At 41.5% G+C, this 8,463-nt stretch overlaps 1 protein-coding gene and 1 pseudogene across 1 annotated transcript in view; one reads left to right on the forward strand and one right to left on the reverse strand.

Annotated features, from left to right (window-relative positions):
- The window catches only part of LOC101579581, a 16,632-nt pseudogene extending 15,872 nt beyond the window's left edge, over window positions 1-760 (reverse strand).
- Window positions 1-8,463, forward strand: part of Trank1 (tetratricopeptide repeat and ankyrin repeat containing 1) — a 175,131-nt gene that overhangs the window by 40,468 nt on the left and 126,200 nt on the right. The gene's annotated exons all lie outside the window — the stretch shown is intronic.

Genomic DNA, 8,463 nt, shown 5'->3' on the forward strand with positions numbered 1-8,463 from the left:
TGTGTTAGTGTCCTCTGCACTTGTTATGGTTGGGCTTGGGTTTTGAGATTGCATTTTGCTCCTTCTCATTGTCATTTTGTGTAGTACTGTCTTCTGACCTTTGTTGTAGATTTTTGGCGCAGTTATAACATTAGCATGTATTGAATTTCAGGTGCAGATCTCCAAAGTTTGGATTTATCCAGTTGTGCCTGGCTTGGGTCTGGCTGCTGTTCTCAGCTCCTTCCTGCTGCTGCTCTTGCGGGGGGAGGTGAACCTGTTGTGCCCCTCTGGCAAGATGTTCTGCTCCTGGACTAGCTGGGTGGTTCTGTCCCCCACACTCTCTGCAGGGATTGCAGCTTCAGTGTTTCACCCCAGGCCTGTAGTCCAGTCCTGATATGGGTCTAGAGGGGATAAGGTGAAGTAGGGGGGAGAAGCAGCTCTCCCACACACTCACTGGTCCCGGGGTAGGACTGGATCTGGGTGTTCCCTGAATGCTGCAGAAATTTCTACTCGGTAGGCAGGGCAAGGGTACTACAGAGTGCTGGGGGTATCCCAAGGGGGTGAGAGAGGGTCTCACCCATGCTGCACCTGGGCTGGGACCGGTAGGTCCCGCTGGTGTAGGGTAGCTGGAAGCTCTCCCACACACTCACAGGTCCTGTGTTAGGACTGGATCTGGGGGTTCCTGGGATGGGGCAGAAATTCCTACTGGACTGGCGGGATGGGGGAGATGCTGTGGAGTGGTGGGGGGTGTCCTAAGGTGGTGGAAGAGGGTCTCACCCATGGTGCGACTGGGCAGGATCGGCAGGTCCTGCTGGTGCAGGGTAGCTGGATGCTCTTCCACACACTCCCTGGGCCTGGGCTAGGACTGGATTTGGAGGTTCCCGAACATGGCAGAAATTCCTAATAGGCGGGTGGGGTGGGGGAGGTGCTGCGGAGTGGTGGGGGGCATCCCAAGGGGGTGGAAGAAGGTCTCACCCATGCTGAGCCTTCGCTGGGACTGGTAGGTCCCTCAGGCACGGGGTAGCCAGAAGCTCTCCAGTTTGGTATATTTTTAATGTATATATATGTATACTTAGAATTTAATTTGGAATTATATGCCTTTTTATGTAGCCTCTATTTTTCATTTGCTAACTAACTCTGTCATTAGTGTTATTTTACCTTGATCCTGAAAAAAAACTAAATGATAGTCTCCTATGTGGATATTCTAGGACTCATTTAGTCAATTGTGTGCTATGGGAAATTTAGGATTACTGCTTGGTTTTCACTGTGGTAAACATTCAGGAGGCCAAATCTATCCATGGTGCAGTGTGTTTGTCATGTAAGTGGTGCTCCAGCCACTGGGGTCATTCTTTTAATGATTTTCCAGTAATACCTCCTTTAATTTTCTATTGCTTCATTCACTGTTGAGGATGATCCTGTTTATCCACCTCCAAATCTTTAGCAATTGTTATTTCCTTGTGAATTATCTGCTTAGGACTCTTAAATTTGGTCTAGGAAATTGGTCTTTTGTCTAAAAGGCATGTATTTGTGAAGGAGTGTCAACCCTTTGTCAGATGTTGTATTTTCTTGCTGGAGTTGTATGATCATGGCCTGTTTAAGAAGTATTTATTGAATATATAACTGATAGTATTTGAAAGAAACATTTCTTTATTCCCTTGTAAATCAATTCTTTATGTTTTTCTCTTCCATCATCTCTATAAATATGAATCAGATAATTTAGAGATTATTGAATGAAAGGTATAGGCAGAGTTTTGTATTCTGTCTTATAAGATTTACATAAGGGGCCTCGGAGATGGCTCACTAGAATAAAGGGTCTGAGTTCAATCCCTGGTTCCACCAAAAAAAATAAATACATAAAATAAAGATACAAAGAGTTATATATCTCATTCTGATAAAACTTTGCCTGGGAAATGCAGTTCAGAAATGCCTTTCCCAGGTAGCTCATACATATTCAAAAAAAGCTACCATCTATAATTGCTTGATTTTGCTTCTTTTCCTAACCTGCTGCCAATATAATAGTTATTATTTATCCAAGAACTGAGTTGGTTAACAAGACACCCAATAGATTTTCATGACCCCATAGACACAAGCCATATGTGAACACTTGAACTGTCCTCATACTTTTTTTTTTTTGCTTATGTCCTATGGATTACACCCAGGACCTTCTCATTGAGGTACATACTTAGCACTTTTCTACATTTTATTTTAAGATAGGGTTTTGCTAAGTTGCCCATCAGGCTAGGCTTGAACATTGACCTTTCTGCCCCAGACTTCCAGAGTGCTGGGATTATGGGCATGTGCTACCATACCTGGCTTGTTTTTATAGACCCTCTTCCCAGTGCCCTGCCTTCTTCACTGTCATCCTGGGAGGGACAATCCTTCAAGATAACTCTTTGGGTACCTACCTTTTCCCTATCTCTTAGAAAACTGCTTCTTTAGGCTCTTTGGGGCTCTTTCCTCTTTGGCCTTTGTTCAGCACACTTATTGAGTCCTCTCAAGTTGTCAGCTCTGACAGGAACTCTGTCCCCCAGGCCACACTTGAGAAAATCAGTGGTGTGCATCCCCTTTGGGCTAGCATTCCAATTATTGCATCACAAATATTGAAGCACCTGTACATGCTAAGCCATCGAGCTACAAAAATGAACAAAATAGAGATTGTGAATGAAAGCGTCAAGTACCTTTTGGGAATTCAGAAAAGTAAGCATGCAGTGGCATTCTTAGGGATAAATACTCCAAGGCTTGTTTCATAGTGTTGTAAAAAGGATTAGGGCAGAACCTGTGGCCCCGTGTCCTAGCCACTTGTATATGAAGGCTTCAGAACTATGCCTCCTCATCTTATTGCATTGTTTTAAGAAGTTGGAAGAACCATGAACTCAGGCTTGCTTGTGTCATTGTGGTATAGTGGTCTAGGACAGCAACTTGACTGTGGCCACATTGTGAAATGACATTAGCAGATGCTTGGGCAAATAACTTGAGCCCTCCTGAGCATCACTTTCCATGTTTGAACAGTGAAGACAGTGCCTCCTTATGGCTTTGATGAGGGTAGTCATGGTGCCAGTTATAGGGACGGTGCTTACTACCTGTGGGATTTATGTTGTTTCATGCATAGAAACATAATGAGCAATGAATCAATGGCATGCTGTAGCCAAAGATGAGGTCAGAAGAGAGCTTGGAAAGAAAGTCTTCCCAGACTGTCTAGTTCTTTGTTGGTGAGAGGTGTTGCCAGGGTGTGCTCTCAGAAGGTAGGTGGCGCCAGAATGAACAAACTCCCTCTTTAGGTGCTCAGCAACACAAATGTGAAGGGAATGTGCCCTGCACGGGCCTGGCAGCAAGCCTCTTTTCTCTGCTGGAATGGACCCAGCACTTTATGCAGAGCTGTTAAAAGAATCTGGCAATCAGGTTCTTAGGAATGGCAACTTCTCTTTGGCCATCAGAAAGTATGATGAAGCCATCCACATTCTCCTGCAGTTATACCAGTTGGGGTGAGTGTTTGGATTTTTCAATCAACTTTTTAAGTAAATGACAACTCTATGTTTTCTTTTCTTTTCTTTTCTTTTTTTTTTATTGTACCACTTTGCTTTTGTTTCCTTTCTGCTTCGTATCTTGTTTATCTTCTCTGCATTTTTGGCTCAGAAACTGAGCAGAAATTAGTAGAAGAAAGGAAACAGAAAGTAAAACAGAGGATTGTTGATAAAAATAACAGAACTTCCCCTTCTGCCTGGTCAGGGAATCAGAATTCCGGGAGTGACTGAACTCAGACTTCCTTGTCATTCCTTTTATTGTCTCAGTTTTCTATGCCACTTACCTCCTAGTCACAGGGGCATACTACCCAGGCATTCAGGTTCCTTTTCCATTTTCTAGTCCCTTCAGCTTCAGGAAAACTGTTCTCAAGCAGTGTAGTGTCATGCCAGTCTTAGAAATGACTGAGGACCCCAGAGGTTATAGGTTTCTCTAGATTGTAGATATTAATATAGTCTGAATCAGAACTTAAACTGATAAACATTAAAATATATAATTTATTAAAAGTACCAATAATAGATCTGTTATGTTTTCACAGAAAAATAGGCAAATTTTTCTGTTTTCTTTTTTTCTGTGTTCACTTTCTTTATTTTATTTTATTTTATTTTTTTTCAAAGTTTTATTGATAAACAGCAATGAGACAGTTTCAAATCCAATCGGGAAGTACAGTTTCAACAAATAATACACTGCATACATTCTTCTCAGTGGTTAATTGCTGTACAAGATGCAGACTTGTGATCCTACTTACAAACACCATTAGAAAAAATCATTCTATTCATTAAGAGAATGCAACTATATATCTATCCCAACCACTTTGAATACACAGATACAAAATGGACATTCATAGTTATACCCCAATTTTTTTTAAGTTCCGTTGTTGAATATTATAGGTGTGTAAACTCAGCAAAATATTCTAAAAGAGTACAGAAGCCCATAATATCATTGGGTCTTCTGTTTAACTGGCAATGTCAGAAATTATTGACCTGAGTCCCCCACAGCTCAACATAACAACATGGCTTTACTTCCTATATTTCATCTTCATACTTTTCTACTGGATGGTTAAGACCAAGGTAAAGCAGGACCTGTTATTTTATTTTTTTTACTGGGAATCAAATCCATGACCTTGTGCTCGCCAGGCAGGCACTTGTGCCAGTGAACTATATCTCCTCTTTGTTTTTCTTAAAGTTTTAAAGGATTATTAAAAATGAGCATGAAACCATATCTTAAAAACTACATAATTTTTTATTTATTTATTTTTTGGCAGAACTGGGGATTGAACTCAGGTCCTTGCACTTGCTAGGCAAGTACTTATTCTACTGAGCTATCTCCCCGGACCTCAATTTTTTATTTTTTAAAAATACAAAATAGGGGGCTGGTGAGATGGCTCAGTGGTCTAAAGCACCTACTTAGAACAAGCTTAGCAAAGCACAGGGACCACGGTTCAATCCCCCAGCACCACAGGCCAGCCCGCCCCGCCCCCTGGTGGGCTGAGCTGGCCACACACACACACACACACACACACACACACACATAAATAAATAAAAAATAAAAAAAAATAGTAAGAAAAGGCATGAGAAATGATACAAAATTTCATTAAGCATAGTGATAGGAATTCAACAGTGGTTGCTGTATTGCATGGTGCTATCTTCAAATTACTGTAGTTGTTTAGGTTACCAGATATAAACCTGAAAAATTGGTTAAAAAGCAAAACAACACCAACAAAAAAGTTATAAGAAATTAAAAAGCAAAAAATAAATAAGTGAAAAGGTAAATGTTGTGAAAAGAGTGCAACTCCCCTCAATGTTTGTCTCAGTGGAAGACATCCCTTCTTCCATCTATGTTTGTGTTCAGTGTCTTGTGATGTCACACACTGTAATCTCTGGGAAAGTCCCCTTATGTTTATGCAGGAACAAGTGTGACAGGCGCATGATGTCTTGGTATTTATTGTTCTATTAGTTTCCTGTAGCTGCTGTAACAAATTACTACAAACTTAGTGGCTTTAACCAATTTAACTTTGTTCTCTTCAAGTTCTGGAGATTAGAAGTCTGAAGTGAGCCTTATGGGCCTAAAATCAAAGTGTTAGCAGGGCTGCTCTTTTGTGGAAAGTCTGAGAGGAGATTCTGTTTACTTGCCCTTTTCATCTTTGAGTGACTCCTGGTTTTCTTGGGCTTTGGCCCTTTTCTTCCAGTATTAAAATTCATTTTCCGATCTGCTTCTGTTATTGCACTGCCTTCTCCTTTACTGTAATAATGTTTCCCTGTCCTAAGGACTCTTGTGAGTGTATCATAATCCAGTATGGCCTCACCTTCTGGAGACCTGTAAGTTAATCATATCTGCAGAGACCTATCTGCCATGAAAGGTAATGTGATTTGGGGACCACTGGTCAACCTACTGTGACTATAAAAGTATTTTCACTTTGTGGTTTCCTAAATAGTTCCTGGGATCACAGAGGCTTCCAAGAAATAGTTGGGAATGGCTGTAGTAGGAGGAACAAAGAATGATATCTTTGGGGTGAACACAGCTTAATCTTTTACTGAGAAACACCACTGAATTACTGAAACATGGCTTTTATTTCCTATCGTCTGTCATCTTGGTGTGTGTATTGCAGTGTAATTGGCTTGTGCCTGTAATTTCTCTTGATCTGCCGAATTAATACATTAACATATCTACAAGATTATATCAGAGTTGGGCCTCTAGCTCCTTATTTAGGGCAAAACATTCAACTTTCTAAAGAGTCAGGGTTGCATAGAGGTTATGATTATAAACTGACCCGACACTATATTCATATGTCAGCTTCTCTGTTTACTACCGAATGAACACTGATGGGGCTTCTGCCTGGATTCCACACATTGCCTTTCCTGACACTGTCCCTTTGCTGTTGCCAGCACCATGGATTGGGGTGCATGTGATGAGGACAACAGGATGAGGCAGGGGACACCCCAGAGGAGGGGTGATACATAAACTAGCGCCAGATTAAGCCTCATCCCACAGCAAGTTCTGAAGCAAGATCTTATACACAGAGCTAGTTTTGCTTTGAGGTAAGGGGGCTAATCCTCTGGTTACCATATCAATCAGTCATTGGGCTGTAGGCTACCAGGCTGCTGGGGGTTGTCCTAAGAAGTAGGGCTAGATTAATGTGCTCAGGCTGGGGTAACAAACTACTATAGACTGGATGGCTGAAACAACAGGAATTTATTTCTCACAGTTCTGGGGTCTGGAAGTTTAGAATTGGCACTGGATGATTTGATTCCTCTGTGAAGGCTCTCTCATCTCCTCCGGGTCCTCATGAGATGGAGAGATTGAGCAAGTCTCTTGTAGAGACACTAAGCCCCTCATCAGGGCCCTACCTCAGGACCTTTTTAAACATAATTACCTCCCAAAGGTCCCATTTCCTGTTACAGTATTAGGGAGCTTTGACATATGAATTTTGGGGACACAGTGCAGTCCACAGCAAGGATGTAAGTTTCTAGGGGGGAGGGCAGCTCTCAGTGGGTTGAGGATAAATCTCTAGAGAATGCATGGGGTGCTGAGAGCCTCTACTTGCAAGCAACAGTCACTGCAGCTGGGAAGGACACTCAGATGCAGTCCCTTGGCATGGTGTCTGGGAAGGACAACATAGTTCCACCTACACTTGTGGCCGTGGCTCCCTTGCTAGTCACTACTGCCTGCCCCACTGCTTCCTATGTGCTTCTACCTTTATTTTTTAGCTAGAGGGATGATGAGCAGAGAAAGAGCCAAGCATGTGGAATGTTGAGGGTGGCAGCAATACTTCTGTTTTTATCTGTAATACTTAACTTTTCTACAGTGATTTGTATATTTGAAATATCAAATAAAAAAGAAATCATAAGCCTTGCCTTTCTCCTTTGTGTGTCTTATATTTAAGTGATGCTTGAGCTTCTCTCAACATTGTGCCTTATATTTTTTCTACAAAGCATTAATAAGGTATTTTAATAAGGAGAAGACAAGACAAAAACAAGTCTCAGTCTCACGTTTCTACCCCCATCACTCAGGACTGGCTTTTCCCTGCCTGTCGCTGCCAACTTCAACATTGTGGCCATGTAATAAAGGTCAGTTTAAATACTTTTTTTTTTTTTTTTTGGTGGAACCAGGGATTGTGCTTGCCAGGGAAGTGCTTATTCCACTGAGCCATCTCCCCAGCCCAGTTTAAAGACTTTTTTAAAAAAAAAGTCCGATTAAACCTTTTTTTAAAAAGATTAAACAATCAGGCTAGCAAAAAGGCATTCAGTACATACTTTTCTTATATCAAACAAGCTAATATTTCAATACAGTGTAACTATACAGGTTATATACAATATCTGTGCTCACAAAGCAAACACTGTCTAGCCTCAGAACTTATTTGAAAAAACATGATATTCATATTAATTACAATAACTAAAAGTGATTATAATGTTGAAACAGCACTCAGTTTTGTTAAAATTTGCAAATGTGTGTGTGAGACCAAGAACTGTGTTTCCTGTAAAATAATAGCCAGATACTAGTATATAAAATGCAAAGTTCTGACATTGTATACTTTTAAAGAAATAAAACAAAAATCCAAACCCATTTTTGTTACTGTCCAAAGCAAACATGCTAACTTAGCTATGGCTATTGTCACCAAGTAAAGCCATACTTGAATGAAATGATTGGGTTCAGAGCTGGTGAGCTGGGGACTGGCACAGTTGTACTGGTTCTAGGAGAGGGGTAGAGGACATAAAAACACCCACCTTTGTAGTTTACTTCACATTTCTTCCTTAGTGTTGTCTCCCTTGAGGGTTTAGCAAGATGCCAGTGCCCCAATATACTCAGGATTCTACTGGTGGCAGGGTGAAGTTGCCCCATGCTACCTTGCTACTGGGCTGTAGGTGAATATTGAAGCATGCATCGGCTACACAGAGCAGTCAGCACCTCACAGCAGCCAGCACTGGGGGACACAGTGGTGCAGGCTCACCTGGGGGACACAGTGGT

The sequence above is a fragment of the Octodon degus genome, unplaced genomic scaffold (assembly GCF_000260255.1).
Source record: "Octodon degus isolate 3935 unplaced genomic scaffold, OctDeg1.0 scaffold00071, whole genome shotgun sequence".
Taxonomy (NCBI): Eukaryota; Metazoa; Chordata; class Mammalia; order Rodentia; family Octodontidae; genus Octodon; species Octodon degus.